Source organism: Panthera uncia, chromosome D4, assembly GCF_023721935.1.
Source record: "Panthera uncia isolate 11264 chromosome D4, Puncia_PCG_1.0, whole genome shotgun sequence".
NCBI lineage: Eukaryota > Metazoa > Chordata > Mammalia > Carnivora > Felidae > Panthera > Panthera uncia.
Window position 1 is genome coordinate 71,491,749 of NC_064807.1, and position 17,438 is coordinate 71,509,186.

Sequence of the window (17,438 nt, forward strand, 5' to 3'; positions counted from 1 at the left end):
CATGCTCTGCCTCTCTCTGTCTCAAAAATAAATAAACGTTAAAATAAATAAATAAGTAAGTAAGTAAATAAATAAATAAACTAGGGATGGGAGACCCAATGAGTAAAAGCCCAGAAATTCCTGAGTTAGCAGATTTAAAGCTTGGGCTGGGGTGGGTGTGTACAGATAATTCTACAGTTTCCTAAGGCAGCTCAGGCTCATCATGCTCTTTTATAGTACACTGGGGCAGAGGCAGGGCTCTGTAGAAGGTGGGGCCAGCATACCCCAGCCCAGGCTTTCACTGCCCCGACACCCGAGCACAGGTCTGGCTCCTTCCTGTTCTGGGAAGAATGAACGCCCGAGCAGCTGCTGGTGGAGGCTGGGGTGGTCTTAGTCCGTCATATGCTCTGGAATTCCTGGGACCACACCTCTCCCCAGCTTGTGCCTGGTTTCTGCCATAGCCGCATCACCCTTCTTCCCAACCCGGAACAAAAATCTCAGTGGACTTTGGATCAGAAGCCAGGACAGGGAAGCTTATTAAATAGCCTTTGGCAAGTACCCTCCTTTCCTTGAGGAGGGCATTGCCAACACTTGGCCTCCTTAAGTAGAGTCTGCAGGAGAAAGGAAGGGGGTGGGTTTCCATTTGTGCAGGGCTCATGATGAGGTCTTGGGGACACAACCCCACGCACGTTGCAGTGGAGGCAATAAGGGAAACCGGTGGATACCTGGCCGCGGTGCGGCCCCGGGGAATGGCCTGTCCAGGTTGCCTGGGCTGCTGAATCTCCCTGGGGGCCTCTCTGGAGCCTTGGGCTTTGGCTGGGGCTGCTGCTCCCCGCCCCCGAAATGGGAGGTGCATACACACAGGTTTCCTGCTGACCCTCCCTGGTCCTAGCCCTGGAAGCTCCTGCCAACTTGTCCGAACAGTGAGAAGTTTGCCTGCATGATTGGGCCGTATGGCCGGCCAGCTTCTCAGGATAGTTGGAAGGCTTGTCTGTTGCAAGGGCTGCCCTGCGCAGTGGACTGTGCTTGACCCCTGGCTCTGCACTTACTAGTATGTGACCTTGAGAATGTTTCATAATCTCTCTGCCTCTGTTTACTCAATTGTAAAATGGGGCCATTAGACATCATCTCCGATAGGGCTGTGAAGGTTTAATGAGTCAATAATTGGCAAGTGCTTTGAACAGTGCTGACACATAGTAAGTGTCAAATCAATGTTTGTTAAATAAAATATGTAGATCCATAAATGGGGCCCAGGCCCTGAGTGCCCAGATGCCGATCCTGGTGGAACTTTGGGCCACCTAGATCTTGCCGTTCCTTAGACCCCAGTTCCTCCTGTGCTGAACAGCACCATCATTTATGTAGATCTGAGAGGCATTGGGGTGCAGTGGAAGGAGCACTGGACTGAGAGTTAATTCCTGGTCCCAGCCCTGCCACTCACTTTCTCTGTTTCCTTGGAAAAGTCACTTTCCCTCTCTGGGCCTTAGTTTCACTGTCTGTAAATGGGGAATAACAGTGAGAAATCTGCGAGGGCCTTTCTGGCTTAGATAGCCTGAGTGTCCATGACTCCTTCTCCTGCCCCAGACTCTACACCGGGAGGCCCACCTGCTTCTCTGATTTGTGTCTGGAGCTCTGGAGAGGCAGAGAGCAGTGGCTGTGTGGGCTCCCCTAGGCAAGAAGTGCTCTCCTCCCCTGCTCTGGCAGGTTCCTGGGTCTCAGGGCGCTGAACTGCTGGGTCTTTTCCTCATTATCCTTGTGGTCCAGAGCATCGATGAACGCATTCTGGATCTGTTCTGGACCCCGTTTCCTCGGCTGGCAGAGCTGTTCTGCCCATGATGGCACAGTGTCTAATTACAAACTCACTAGTCTGGCTGTGTGGCTGACGTCTGTCTCCCTCAGGAACTTTGTGAGTACAGGGCCCCGGTCTGTCCGTTCTCTACTGCATCCCGAGGGCCCAGCACAGAGCCCGGCAGGTAGTTGGTGCTCCAGAACAGTTTGTTGATTGAGAGGTGAAGACCCAGGTGAGACCTGGGGACTCCTGTCATGTTAGAGAACCCTGTATTCAGGCTCTCCACCCTAAGCAATCTTATCTCGGCACCAGAAATTCCACCCTGGGCACTAGTCAGCCCCACTGGAACTGCACTCTTTTGGACTCACCTTCTTAGTTTCCTAGAATGAGGTGGGCCCTACTCCCCAGGAGCCTACAGGATGATAGTCTTCCAATCTGGAAGGTTCTTGGGCCCTGCAAGGGCTGCCTTGGCTCTGCCCCCGGGGACAAGACAAAGTATTGGTTGGAGTCTGTAAGTGACTTGTTCAGATGAGGGCTGTTCCAAGTGGGTCCTGATATAGGACGTTTTCTTACACCCACATGCATGCGTATGTTCGTGTGTGTGAGATAAGGCAGGAATGGAGTCAGAGACAGAGGCAGGGAGATGGGCATAGATAGACTTTCAGAGCCATTGAGACTAACACAGGAAGAGTAAGAGGGAGAGGATAGCACTTCAGCCCAGGGCCACCAAGGCGGGGTGAGGTGAGAAAGGAACACAGGGGCTCCTTCTGCCTGTCAGTTTTTCCGTGTGACGTCCCAGGGTGCCTGCCTGTCCGGCAGTAAAGCATTTTCAGGTTGGGGCTGCTGTGGGATGGGCACCCCCAGCCTTGGCCCCACGCGTAACCCAGAGCGCGATTGCTGACATCAGACAACCAACTGCAGTGGCCATTGCCACGACATCAGACAGCTCAGTGCTGGCAAAGCAGCCTCCTGCAGTGGTGAACTCTGCAAGGGCCATAGGGGCGGGTAGCCTGGACTTGGCCCGACTGGTGTTCAATCCTGGCTGGACAGCCAGCTAGCTGCTCTGACTCTATTCGGGCGCTGTCTGCTGTCATTCTGGACCTTAGATTCTTTGTCCATTGAGTAGGGCAGTAATAGCCCCTGCCTCACAAGGTGCTGTGAGAATTAAATGAGTTCACGTTTTGGGAATAATGCCTGGCATGGGATCATTGAATGCTCTCTGAATCCCACAGGTGGGCAGGTCAAGGGTTGTCAGCCCCATTTTACAGATGCGGAAAGCAAGGCTCAGAGGCGGACAGGGACTTGATCAGTGATACCCAGCCTCCTAGTCCAAGGCTCTTTCTTCTGCCTCCCACCCCCTCCTGCCACAGTCCCTCTGTTAAGGGATGTCTCTCCTTCACTTGTGGCCCTAACTCCCGAACTGTTGTAATGTGCCCCTCCCAGCCATGGTACCGTGGGGGAGGAACCCCCACGCTCTCGGTCCATCTGATTCCCCAGAATTTGACATACAAGAGTGCTCAGCTCCAGCTACACTGGAGGGTGCTGCTGTGCGCTGAGTGAAGCAGTTGCTCCCCTATCCCAAGGCAGCGACATTCTCGGAATCAGCGGAGTGTTGGCTGCAGGACCCCCAAGTTAAATTGCAGCGGTGCGCCGATCTCCGAGCAGTGTGGGGGTGGGGGTGGGGTGTGACGGGAAGCCCCGGCGATTGATTCCATCCTGCCAGAGCAGCAGCTGCTGGCTTTGCACTGCCCCAGCCGGGGGAGCCGTCAGCATGCGTGTGGGGTGCACCCGGCTCCGGATCCCAGTGCCCGGGGCTGCCACCGCTGTCGTGAGTGATGGATGCCTCTCCCTCCAGGGAGGCACTTGGGGGCCCAGCCCAGGCCCTGGGGACGGGCGCAGGGGAGCCAGGGCCCGTGAGTGTGTGAGCACGTAACCCGGGAGCCGGGGCCCCTTGCAGGCTCAAGGACTGGCTGGCCGAGGATTAGAACGCTTCCTGAGACATCCCGCTCTCCTCCTCGGATGAAAGTGGCTTGGGAAATCAGAGTTTTCTACTTGATGGAAGAAAGAAACCCAGAGCGGCAGCCGCCGGCTGGACAGGGTGTGTGTCTGGAAAGGAGAAAGAGGAGGAGGAGGAAGAGGAGGAGGGCAAGCAGGAGGAGGAGGAAGAGGAGGAGGGGCGAGTGATGCAAGGGTTTTGAAAACGCTACCTAGATGTGGGAGGTGGAACCTGGTCATTTGGTTCAGCTTTTCCCAGCAGGTATCGCTCCCCTGGGGAACTTGGGTAAGTCCATAAATAGCTCTGCTGACACAAAGGAGCTCTGTCTGGGGAAGGCAGCTGCTTGACACGGGCCGCCGGGCGGCCAGGAGCTGCCACAGCCACGGCCGCCCGCCTGCCCGCCCGCCTGCGGGAGGAGCCCGGTGGAGACCGGGCTGGCGGGCTGGCCGGCAGGAGCGGCAGCTAAGAGCCTCCTGCGTCCCTGCCGGAGTGAATTGGGTAGGTGCCTTGGTGACAGGGTGTGTGTGTGGTGTGCGGGGGGCTCTTGTCCAGGCCACCCCATGCCCCTGTTTCTATTGTTTCCTCCCCAGGGCAGCCATTGATGGCATGTTGCAACTAAAACGTGTGTATTATGCTCTGAGATAGCTCAGTGTGTGTGTGTGTGTGTGTGTGTGCACACGCGCACGTTTGTGTGTGTGTGTCTTTCTCAGGGTCGAGGACCTTCAGGGTTAGGGCTATGCTACCACTGTGTGCTGCTCCCCACTTCCAGGCTGGCCAGCCGGCTTTTCTTTCTGGGAGAAAGGAATGTTTGGTGACCACAAGTTGGGACACTGCCTGGAGAGGGCGCATTCAGCCAGCCATGCTGGTGATCCTGTCAGGGATGCTGACCGTACTCCAGGCACCAGGGATGGCTGCTTTTGCCTACTTCTGTGTCTGGGAAGGAGGTGGTCTGGGGGAGGGCAATCTCAATGGGGGGCTTGGCTGCGATTCGACAGACTTCTGCTGAAATGTACACAGGAAACATAAGCGGGGATGCTCTGCCTCCTGAGCCTCTTGGGAAAGGTCCTGCACCTGCTCCCTTGGCTCCAGTTGAGATCTGTAGGGAGGGGGTAATTGTTAGAGACCTGCTCACCCCGCAGAGCTAGCCACTATGAGGGGACAGAGGCCAATTCTTTTATCAACTTGGAAGCCCCACATCTCTACTCTTGTCCTGAGGTGTCCAGGAAGAACCTTTGTGCCCCGGGGCCTTAGAGCTGTGGAAGAGCCTATGGTCCAGATTGGGAAGGGGCCATGTCCACGCTGCAGGTCTTTGGCCGGGACCAGGATAGAGGACTTCTGTCTCCTGGAACAGTGAGGACAGGATACATGGGTGCCATTACCCTACCTGAGCTGCGTACCTCCCTTCTGAATGTCGCGTTCCTGGCTTGAGATGCCTAATTAAGTACAGGGCCACCGGCCCCTTCACGGAAAAATTTCCACATCCTGCTGCCCTCAGGCCTATGGCGGGGGACTATCTGGCTCCTCTCTTGAGATGGCTGGAGTGGGTATATCTCTTGGAAGGAAGGAAGGAGCTTCAGAGCCTGCCCACCAGTGCCTGTGGATCCCAGCTGGGGCACTGCGGCCATAGTCAAACTTTCCACCAGGGCCCCTGGAGTCCTCTGCACCCAGCCAAGGGGCACCTCCCTTCTTCCCCAGCCCTAGCACGTGGCATGGCTTAGCCCGGGGCGGGCCCTTCAGGGAGCCAAGTTCCACAGCAGGGCTTGCTTCAGGCCCAGCCTGGCATCTGAAATAGCCAGGGGGACAGTGAAGACGGAGGCAGCTGAGGCGAGTGACCCCCTGTTGGGAAGCCTTCGGGGCCTCGAACCAGAAATCCTTTCGGGGGCTTCCGATGATAGTACTTGGTATCAGTGAAACCATCCTACCCTCCAGCTTTCTTGCCTTTGTGCATATCCCCGCCGCCTGGAAAGCCCATCTCTTCTGTCTAGGTCTTGATCCTGGAGAACTCAAATTTCTACAACTAGAGCAGATACTGCTGTTGGAACCTGTCTCTCCATTGGCGGTGGCACCCAGGGTGATTGCTTTCGTGTCCTATTAGGTCTTCTTCATCTCTGAGTCCCTGGGCCTGGGGCCCAGGACATGGTAGGAAAGGGCTAGGATGGGCTTTCCTTGAGGACAAGCACTGACGTCCGAGTCAGTTCCCTCTGCCCACCTTCTCGCTCTTTGTGGCAGATAGTGGGCCCTATCAACTTGAGGACCTGGTGCAGAGTCCCTTGGGAGGAGACCTAGCTTCTGTGTGAGGCCAAGGGGCTATTTTGATGCCACAGGGCCAAGGGGTTGGAAGGTGGGATTTGACAAGAGGTGGGACAGGGAGAATCTTGTTTTCAGCCTATCTGAGGCTGAGGTCGCTGTCTCGAGAGCCCACCCAGGAGTCATACTGGGCTGGGTGGTGTTTACATGGTCTGGGTCTGGGCCATGGAGGATGGAAGGGGAAGCCCCGGCTGCTTTTTTTTTTTTTTTTTTTTTTAAATTTTTTTTAATCTTTATTTATTTTTGAGAGAGAGACAGAAGTGTGAGCAGGGGAGGGAGACACAGAATCAGAAGCAGGCTCCAGGCCCTGAGCTATCAGCACAGAGCCGGACGTGGGGCCCGAACTCACGAACCGTGAGATCATGACCTGAGCCGAAGTCGGACGCCTAACCGACTGAGCCACCCGGGCGCCCCCCGGCGGCTTTGAATGCAATGTCCATGGTCCTTTGCACAGACTACAGCGGTTTGGATCCGAGCTTGGGCCCCCTTGGGATGGGGCCCCACCATGGACGTGGGTCTGGGGTTTTGTGTGAGGGTGGTTCTCAGCCAGTGGTCTGCCTGGCTTCCCCAGAAGAGGCAGAGTTGAGGAGGGAGTGCCCATGCCCAGTTGGGTTCCTGGAGGTTCTTAGAGCTTCTTCCCATTTAGTTTCCCAAGGCCCTGGAGATGACTGAGTCCATTTGCTTTCTGGACAGATAGGGGACTGAGGCAGGGGAGGAAGGACTTGCCTGAGGTTACGTTAAACTCCGCAGCCAAGTGGGCACGAGAACCCAGGTCTCCGGTTCCCCAGCTCAAATCTCTGTGTCACACCAACTGGATGACTCAGAGTACCTGGCTTTCATCTTGATGTCCCCCCTTTTTCAGACTCCCCAGTGACACATTCCTTTCTAGAACCCCTCTGGCTTACCAGCTAGAACCTGGCTTTCCTCTGAAAAACTATGTGCAGTAGAGAAAGCTCTTGCTTGGCCAACAGGCCAGAGACTGAGGCACATTCTAGCTCCTACTCACTGGATGATCTCAGGCAAAATTCCGCAACCCCCACCCCCACCCCGGCTCAGTTTCCCCTTTGGAGCAACCAGGAGCTGGACCTTGCAGCCACCCAGTTCTTTGAGTCTCTGTAGACCCTCTTCTCTTCTGAGCGTTACTGGTCAAGGCCAGGGTCTGGCTTAGCAGGAAAGCAGCCCCTAACCTGCTATTCAGGCAGTTTTGGTCAGAGGCCTTCTCATGCAGGCTGGAGCCCAGGCCAGGGCTGGGAGGTTTGTTGTTGTTTGTGGAGCCAGGCCGTTTCCAAGATGTCATTGCTCAGGGAAAACCGTCATTCCTCCCAGGGATAAACAAGGCTGCTTATGGCTCAGCCCGCTAAGCCCAGAGAGGCTGGAGCCACTCACAGCAGGCCAGCCAGGCTCAGCCCCAGGGAGCTGCCACCTTCTCCTGCACAGCCAGCTGTACCCAGGCGTCTGGGATTGGGGTGGGAGTGGGGCAGGACTGGGGAGAGGGGTGCTGGGGCCAGGAGGTGCTTGGCAGATCGGAGCCTCCAAGCACAGAGGAGGGGGGCGGGCTCCCAAGAGACCCTCTTACCCTCTTTCTCTGGCGGTGGGCCTTGACCATCACTCCAGATGTATGGATAGCTGCCAGGTGTGCTCTCTGTTCCAGATGGCCCGGGGCTTGTCCCCTTCCCTTGCCTGTGATGGGCCAGCCTGCTTGCACCTGGCACCATAGATCAGGCTGCTGCTGGAGAACTGTCAGCGGCTCCCAACTTAGAAAGGCAGGGGGTGTAGTAAGTTATTTGGAACCGGGCATGCCTTTCTCTGCGTGGCCAGGGCTCTCTGGTGTCCTCAGTTACCTCCTGGTGGGGTTAGCCTCAGGCCAATAGTGGAATCAGGCTCTCAGGGCACGGTGGCAGAAGGTGGGGGAACATGGGGGGAGGGGAGAAAGAGCAGGGCAGAGCCTCTGGGAGCCAGCTGGCTGGCCACAACCTTGGAGATAAGGTGGGGGCAGCCGGGGGTGGGAGGAGGGCCGTGGAACGGAAGGTCGTGTGGCCGTGCTCCTCCTTAAGTCAGGGGCTGCAACCAATGCCCATCCAGGACACTGAAACCATCACTGCTCGGACCTTGATTAATGGAGTTCCCAGCTGATCTCACTCAGTAACAGCTCTGAACTTGTCTGCTCTGCCTCCCTCCCTCCCTTCCACACTTGTTAAATACTTGCTAGGTACCATGCATCGGCCAGGTACTAGAGGTATAGACATAAAGGGCCAATCTTCAATCCAGTGCCAACGATGGGCATGTGATGGATGGTAGCAACACAGCTCTGATGCGGAGACTTGGGGAGGGAGGAACCCTGAGGAAGCTTCCAACCCAGCCTGGGAGCCACAGCAAAACTTCCTGCAGGAGGTGAGGCTGAGTCTGGATGCATGGGTGCTTGTCCATCGAAGGAGCAGGTCTCTGTCCCGGTCTCTCCACTCTTCTGCAGTGTAGACGCGGTTCCCGCCTAGCCACAGAAATCACCTGTGTGTGTCCAGGCACTGTTCCTTCTAATCCCCGGGGGAGGCTGTGTAGTGTGCTTCGTACAGGTGCGTGGGCTCTGGACTGGAGAGAGAACAGGCTCTCCCACGCGTGGTACAGCTGTGTGCCCTTGGGCAAGACACTGAACCTCTCTCTCCTTGCCTGAGTCTCTTCAGGCAATGGCCCGGCCTCACTGGTTGAATGACATGATGTGTGTGCATGAAGCGCTCCGTGTGCACTAACGCTGAGTCGTGGCAGTGGCTGAGTGCCACTCGCATGTCACCTCACAGTGGCTGTTCTTGAACAAGATGATGTGGGCGAAGTGAGGCGCTTGGCGTGGGGTCTGACACGGAGTTGGTGTTCTGGAAACAGGAGGTGGTGCAGCGGCTTTTGGGGGAGTCCGAATGTGCTATCAGAGATGTGCACCAAGGAGAGGGGCTCATGGAGGAAGGAGGGAACAGGGGGACACCAGGATGAGGGCTTTTGTTTGTCTTTAAATAAATTTCTCCGTTGAAATGCAACATAGTTTCAAAATGGTTGGAACTATACAGCTGATGAATTTTCACAAAGTGAACAAACTCTCCAGGTCAAGAAATAGAATATTCTAGTACCCAAGAAATACCCCTGCACCCTCCCCTTTCAGTCACTACCACCTCAAACATAACCTCTGTCCTGCCCTTCTCTCATTGATTAGTGTTGCCTGATTTTGAACTTTGTATACCTGGAATCACCAAGCATGCACTCTTTTTAAAACTTTTTAAAAAATGTTTATTTATTTTTTTAGAGAGAGAGAGACAGACAGAGTGTGAGTGGGGGAGGGGCAGAGAGAGGGACGGAGACACAGAATCCGAAGCAGGCTCCAGGCTCTGAGCTGTCAGCACAGAGCCCGACTTGGGGCTCGAACTCACGAACTACAAGATCATGACCTGAGCGGAAGTTGTACACACTCAACCAACTGAGCCACCCATGCGCCCCAAGCATGCACTCTTTTATGCTGACTTCTTTGGGTCTGCATTTTGATGATGAGACTTGTCAACGTAACTGTATGCAGTTTTATTTTGTTCCTTCTCACTGTTGTAGGATATTTCGTTGTGTGACGATGTTGCAATTTGTTCATTTCTCCTGGTGATGAACATTTGGCTTGTTTCCAGCTTGAGTTTAAAATGAAGAGTACTGCTCTGAAGAATCTCATAGATGTCTTTTGATAGGCTGTATCTACTTTTCTGCTGGGTAAATACCTAAGGTTTACAACTGCTGAGTCATAAAGTGGTATATAATTAGCTTTAGTAGATACTATCATATAATTTCCCAGGCTTGACACCATTGCCCTCTTTGAGCTGTGTAGGAGAGAGCTTCTGTTACTCCACATCCTTACCACCACCACACCAACCAGTATTAGATATTGTGATAACTACATATGGTTTTTTAATTTGCATTTCCTTGGTGACTAATGAGGTTTGGGACCTTTCCATATGTTCATTGGCCACCTGTTAGTGAAGCACCTGTTCACGTGTAACCCTCCTCTCCCCCCCGCCCCCGCCACATTTTCTATTGGGTTGTCTGTCTTTTTCTTATTGGCTTGTGGAAGCTTAAAAAATATTCTGGGTATATTTTCATTGTGGGATATAGACATTGCAAACATCTCCTTTTGCTCTGCGTCTTACCTTTTCATTCTTTTGACGAGGGTATCCTCTGAAGTACAAGAAGTTCTTAATGCAGTCCAACTTGTCAGTCTTTTTCTTTACCGAGAGGGCTGATCGAATCCCGTTTCTTTGCCTGTTACCAAGTTGTGGGTGTGTTCTATGTTATCTTCCAGATATTCTGTCGTTTTATGTTTCATATTTAGATCCAAAATCTACTTGAAATAGATTCTTATGTATGGTGGATGGTGAGGTCAAGACTCATTTTCTCAGGGTGGTTATCCAATTAATGAAAACACCATCCTCTCTCACTCTAGGGCATCATCATCTTTGTCGGTAATCAAGGGGACAATACACGTGTGGGTGAGCTCAATTTTGAAGGATCAGTAGGAGTTTGCCCGGTGGACAAGGGAGGGCAGGGTGTTCTAGGTAGGAAGTACAGTGAGGAGAGGTTTCAAGGTGCCTGAGAGTGGAGTGTGTTTGGGGAACTACAACTAGTTTAGACTGGCTGGGGGAAGAGAAATGGCGTGGCCGGAGGTCAGGTGGCAGGGGCCGAACACACAGGGTAAGGAGCTGGGACTATCCTACAGGGATAGAAGGGTTTGCAGCAGGAGAGGAATATAATCAGGTCCATGTGAGGGAGATGAGAGAGAGAGTCCCAGGCCAGGAGGAGGCCAGAAGGATGGTTTTGGAACTGCAACCCCAGATAAACCCAGCGTCAACGTCATCCCTTAACAGAAAGCGTGTCTGCTTCAGAGAGGCAGGGGTGGAGGTCACAGCGTGCTGGGGAGGGCCTTGGAGGTAACCACCAATGGGTTGTGGCCAGATACCCATTCTGGCATCCTGGAATGGAAGAGCCTCCTCCCTCAACTCCCCCCACCCAGTGCCCCTGGCACTGAAGGCCCTGAAAGAAGAATATTTTAGGAACTGGGGCGGACAGACAAGCGTTGGGGTCTCTGAAGAGGGGGTGCTTTCTTCTCCTCCTGCCCTCCATGTGCCCACAAGGAGACCTGACCATACCTTGAGCCCTGATTCCTCCAGGCTGGCTGAGATTCAGTGCTGGACAGACCCCCTCCAGAAGATGTGGCCTGGAGAGGAGAGGGATTTGGCTTGGGCCACACAGGGAGCCAGACTGACCCAGCCTAGGGGAAACCGAGCACAGGCTCAGCTACCTCTCCAGCCTCCAGGGCCTTTGTTACGGGCCTCAGTTTCCTCCCCTGGAATGCACAGATAACAGTGCCCCCACCTTAGGGGGAAGAATGTGCCAAGTGTCCTCTCCCAGAGTGGGATGCAAGGAAGGAGACTGGTGATCTCTGTGATGACAGTAATAAGTCTGATTACAGGAATTGGACATGTTCATTGAACACTTACTATGTGGATTACCTCCCAACAATGCCGTGATGTAGGTAGTCGTGACTTACAGCACCACTTACAGATAAGAAAACTGAACCTTGAATCGGTTAAGCAGGCTGTCCAGAGGTTAAAGGCACCTAGCTAGGAAGTGGCAGAGGCAGGACATGAACCTGGGTTTGTCTGCCTCCAGACCTCAGTTCTTCACCAGCATTAGGCTTCCCCCACCCACGACCCCCAGCTCTGAAGGCACCTCTGTTCTCAGAGCTGTTGCTTGGAGTGAAGCCTGAGATTTCGGGTTGGTCCCTGTACCTGCTAGGAGGGAGAGCCAAGCGGTGGAGAGGGAGGGCCCCCCAGTGGGCTGAGCACTGCTGTGCCCCCTGACTCAGCCACAGGGTTAGGAAGTGAGATTGGACCCCAGGCCTGCCTGATTCCCAATCCTGGTCTCATGACCACAGTGCTATTTGTGCCCTTCCCTGGGGTCCTCCCAGCTTGGCAGAGTTTTTTTGTTTGATCAGCCCAGCATAGAATATCACAGAGAAGCCACACGCTTCTGGCTCACCCTGCGCATGAAGTGGTCTCTGGAGGGAGACGGTTTGGGAAGGTCACCAGATGTGTGGAATTCTACCCCACTCTGCCCCCCGCCAGGCGAGTCAGACATCTGTCCCTCGGTCTCCAGCAGTTTGCGGTATGAGCAGGGCCCCTGAGTCTGGTATCGCTCACTGTGCCTAGCACAGTGCCTGGCCCAGATGGGTGCTTGGGAGGGAGGGGGTGAGGAAGGGCGGTGAAGGGGCAAGAAAGGAGGAAAGGAGGCCATGGGGTAGTAGAAAGAGAACGGGCTTTGGAGCCAGGCTGACCATGGTTTCAGTTCGACTCCTCTGCTCACTTGCTTTGTGATCTTGCACATTACCTTAACCTCTCTGAGTCTCATTTTCCTCATTTGCCAAATCGGGCCAATGATCCCTACCACACAGGGTTGCTGGGGTGCAAGAGTGTATGGAAAGCAACCGTCACGGTGTCGGCATTTGGTAGACACTCAATTTATGGTTTCTTTCTTCCTCTCTCCCCCATATCTTTTTCTTTGTTTTCTGTTTCCATCATCTCTGGCTCCACCTCCCCTATCTCTACAGCAGCACGGTAAACACTGCTCTCAGGGTCCAAGTCCAAGTCCAAATTCTTTACCATATCCATGCTTCTGTTCCATGGAACCACCTGCACTTCCTCGAATGTTCCATGCTATCTCTGTTTCTGGCCCGGACATCCTCTCCCATCCCTGTCCCCATTACCTCCTCCAAGAGCCATCCCCATCTTTCCTGCTGCCTCTGTGCTTCCACAGGCCCCTGGGGGAGCAATGGGCATGTGGGGGGTTGACGCGGGTCCTTCACCTGGCTCTCTGCCCCATAGATCAGCACCTTCCGGGAAGGGAAGGTGTCTTGTCACTTTGCCCCGCACAGGCCCTGGCACATGGCTGGAGATCTGTAGGTATTCGCTGAGTAACTCTGGGGGTGGGGGTGGGAGGGAGTGAGCCGGGGACATAATCTTGATGAGCCAAAACAGGGCATGCCCAGGACCCTGAGAGCAGGGCAGGCCGGGCACTGGCAGGAATACAGAGAGCCCCCTAGCCAGGGCATCCCAAGGAGCATTTCACTGGGCTCCAGAGGATGGGAAGGAGATGCACTTGAGGAGGGGGACGCAATAGGAAAGTGAGTCCGTGCGGACACACATGTGGACCGGGCGGAGAAAGGGGTGCCAGGTGGGAAGGGGAATGGTGGCAGGGCCCTCAGGGGGCTGGTTCTGAGCAGAGAGCCCCGGGGGCAGGAGAGGCCCCCGGGGCTTGGCACTCTCCTTCTGACAGAGGCACGGGTCCCTGTGGGGACAGGAAGCAGCTGGGACAGCCCTGCTCTCCACTCTTACAGCTTTCAGGAGAGAAGAGGGCTGAGGTGTGTGGCAGGGGTCTTTGGGCTGTGGGGGGCCACCAATCCAGGCCACCCCCACACACTGAAGCAGTGGCATCTGGGACCCAAGGGAAGGAGCTTGGCAAGGTGCGGACAGGGGAGCTTTGTCCTGGAAACTCATACCTCGGGAACTGCTTTCCCTGCCCAGTGAGAAGCTGGGCATGCAGGATGGTGCCGGGCATCCCATCGAAGCGCCAAAGGCCAGGCCTGAAGACATGTCCTTCAGGCTTACCCAGGTAGCAGTACCAAGAGTAGGGAAGCTTCTAAGAGGGTTCGCCTCAGTTCTCATTCCTCAGTGTTCTTCTTCCCTGTGTGTTGGCTTCGTCCCGAGTTTCTGGACTGGAAGAGCTGCTTCTCCTCTGTGCCTCACTATTGCTTTGAGTCAACAGGTATGCTCCCTGTTGTGATGTGTTGCCGTCCTGAGTCCCCAACAGACCCATGAGTGTAGTCGTGGGATCCTTTAGGGATGGAGAATTTTCCATCTGTATTCAAATTCCTCCTTCCTTTCTCTCCTGGATTTGGGCCTCTGTTAATAGGAAACATGAATGGGTAGCTTGCGAGGGAGCTTGCCAGCTCCTTATCTGGGGACGAGGGGCTGCTGAGGTCATGCCTCTTCTGCGTGGGCCTCCGTTATGGCGGGAGCAGTGTTTGTTGGGACTGGTCCTGCACTAAGTTCTGGTCTGCACATTCTCGTCCTGATTCTGTTGTATGGCCTCGGGCACATCGCCTCCCTTCTCTCGGTCCCGCTCACCTTATCTGTTAACTGGGGCTGCTCCCCAGAATTATCTGTGGAGTTAGAAAGAAGTCAAGATACCAGCTCTACTCTCAGGGAATCTTATCCAGTAAGTCTGGAATTGAGCCCAGATACAGATATTTTTAAAATGCTCCACCGGTGATTCTAAAGTGTACCTCTCTTTTGAGAACCAATAGTCTGGATCAGTGCTATTTTTAACGTGCAGATTAATCTCTCGGAATCTTGGTAAAAGGCAGATTCTGAACCAGGAGCTGTCGGTTGAGGCCTTAAGATTCTCCATTTCAGGTGAGGTTCCAGCTGCTGTTGCTACTGCTGGTTCAGGGGCCACACTTCAGGTCCTAAGAGTCTAGATGGTCCTGTGACATTCACTGGATTGCCCATTCCTTCCTTCCTTCATCCATTCATCTATCCATTCATTCTCATCAAACACTTAAGATGGGTAGTGGTAGGAGGTGAAGTCAGAGGAAGACAGACCCCAGGCTCTCTCAGGGCTACAGGATTGGGACTTACCTGGGGGGCGTTGGGGAGCCTTGACAGGGCTTTAAGCAGGGGAGTGACAGGGTCAGATTTGCATAAAAGGCTCCCTGGCATGGCCGCTAAAGGGGTCTGGGCTGCCGCCAGGAGGTCCTCCTCCATTCTGGTGGGAGATGACAGTGTCCTGGGGGGAGGTGGTGGTGGTGAAGGTGGAGGGAGTGGAGAGATTATTTTTTTTCTAAGCTAATACACCTTGTTTTTAGAGCAGTTTTAGGGATTGAGAAGAAAGTAGAGAGAGTTCCCGTATACTCCCTGACCCCATACATGCATAACCTACCCCGGGGGAGTGATTCTGAAGATATTCCCGGGGACAATCAGGAGGTGTTGGTGGCTGGCCAGAGTAGTGGGGGTGGTAGTGAAGGGAAAGGGAGAAAGGGTGGAACCCAGGTCCCTGGTTTCGGCAGCTGGCGGTGTCATCATTGATCGAGTGGACTTGCATTCAGCGTGAGGCATGTTGAGCTGGGGGCACCAGCGGGATGTGCAGAGGGAGGTCTCTATCTCTGTGCCTGGGCCCTAGCCACACAGGCCTCCTCTGTTCCCCACTGCGCAGGCGTCCCTGGTGAACCCTCTCCTGCCCATCGAGCAGATCTGGGGCTCAGTGTCATTGCGGAGTGGCCTTTCCCACGTGGCGCTGCATTCTCTCCTGTGGCACTCTATGGTTTTCCTGCCCATCAGCGATCACACTTTGCATCTATTACATGTTTCTGTGGGCGACCGACCGACGATGTGGCTCATGTCAGTCCTTCCTCTCTGGCCTGGAAGCTCCCCCAGGACAGGGATTGTGTCTCTCTCATTTCCCATTGTGCCCACAACGCCTAGGACAGTGTTCTGGAGCAGTGCTGTTTCATGAGTACCTGGTGAACACTCACCTCTGGAATCTAGACTCAGGAGACAGGTCAGAGCCGGCAGTGTGGGCTCGGGGGTGGCAAGATGGCACGGATGGTGACTGAACCCCAGGGGAGCGGATGGGTGCACAAGGGAGTAGGCAGGACTGAGAGGGGCAGGAGCCTGGGACAGGTTCCCACGGACAGGCCAAGAGGCTCATGACCTCATGGGGTTGTCAGATGGGTGGGAGCAAATCCAAGGAGAGAGATGTCGATGATGGGCGGTCCTGCGGTGGTCGTGGCTGCCATTCCAGCGCTTCGTGTGGCCACGCAGTGCCACGCTGTGGGTGCACACCAGCTCAGCACGCCTCCTGCAGCACCGGGGAGCTGTTATGAATCCCATGTTACAGCTGAGGAAACTGAGGCTCAGAGAAGCTATACCTGAGGTCACCCAGCCAGTGAGTGCGGTAGGGCTCAGTCTCCAGAGCTCTCTCCACTGTACGGTGTCATCTGTCTCCGCCTTGTTCGGTGCCAAAACTGCCAGGTTGGGGACAGGGGAGGAGGACAGCTGCCGGGAGGCCCTGAGCTGGCAGGCAGAGGCAGGGCCGGGGGTGGCTCCAGCCTCTCCGTGTCAAGAAATCAGGCTGAGGAGCTGCACCGAGGCTGGGCTGGGGGAGCTAAGCGTTGGCCAGGCAGCTGAGGTTCCTGGAAGCCAGCACCATGCCAGGGACCCAGAAGCCAGGGAGCTGCTCAGGAGCCCAGAACATGCCAAACTTGAAGGAGCAACCCCGTCTCAAAAGTCAAGTCTGGAGGTCTGAGGCGCTGGGCAGGAATTTGAATAACCTCTCCCTTTCTCTGGCGACTTTCCAGTTGACAGAGCACTTTCCTGTCCTTTCTGAGACTTGGTCCCCTCAGCCCTCTGGGAGGAGGATGGGGCGTGTGGCAGGAAGTGTCCTCACTTCATGGCCCATTTCATGGCTGAGAAAACCAGACGCCATAGCCTGGTCGTACAGCTAGCAAAGGATGGAGGGAGGATTCCAGCCCAGGTCTTCTGGCTTTATGTCCAGAGCTCTATCTGTAAAATCCTAGCTGTGTAAGCGTGACCCGGAGACAAAGGCAAACCCCAATTCTCAACCCCCACCTCCCGCGCCAGTGCAGGAAGTGGTTTTTGAGGGCAGATACAGAGCCTGGCATCTGTGGTGGATGTGATGAGTCATCTCAGAGTGAGAGCTGCAGGTTGACTCTGGGGTCAGCAGACCTGGCTCCACATTTAGTGGCTGTGTGACATTGGGCAAGTCACTTCCAGGAGCTCGCTGCCACCCTCCTACCCCAGTAGCAGGTATAGGGGTGGGAGGGCTCTGGGGCCCAGGAGATGCTCTGTGAGTCCTACCTGCCACCCTTCCCAGCCTGTTCTGAGTCCTGGATTGGACTGGGGGCAGGGTTTGATTAGATCCTAAACAGCAGCTTCATTTGGAGGGCCTGGCTCATTTCCTGTGTGCTTCTAGCAGGCAAGACAAGGACAGAATTCACACTGGTCCAGCCAAGCCAAAGAAGTGATGGATGGGAGAGATACAGACTCCCCACAGCAAGGGGACAGCTAGCTGCACAGGGCACTGTGGACCCAAAGCCCTGGGCCAGCAGGCCGATCTCTCTGGAGCACCGTGGCCAGATTCTTATCACCCCAACCTGTTGCAAAGCTGCCTAACTGGGTTTTGCCAGCTGCTGCTGCCTCCCCCGTCAGAGCACTCACCAGACGCGCCAGGACCAGTTGTCCAGTCTCTGTTTTTTCTGCTCAACTGAGGGCAGGGATT

General features: G+C 54.9%; 1 protein-coding gene across 7 annotated transcripts in view; it reads left to right on the top strand.

Moving 5' to 3' along the window:
* The window catches only part of RGS3 (regulator of G protein signaling 3), a 140,349-nt gene that overhangs the window by 103,180 nt on the left and 19,731 nt on the right, over positions 1 to 17,438 (top strand). The window contains exon 1 of one of the 7 annotated variants that reach the window (XM_049627690.1): positions 3,926 to 4,046. The exons of 5 other annotated variants lie outside the window; for them this stretch is intronic. The gene's annotated coding sequence lies outside the window, so the exon portion shown is untranslated. One more of the 7 variants, XM_049627682.1, reaches the window with a different exon arrangement.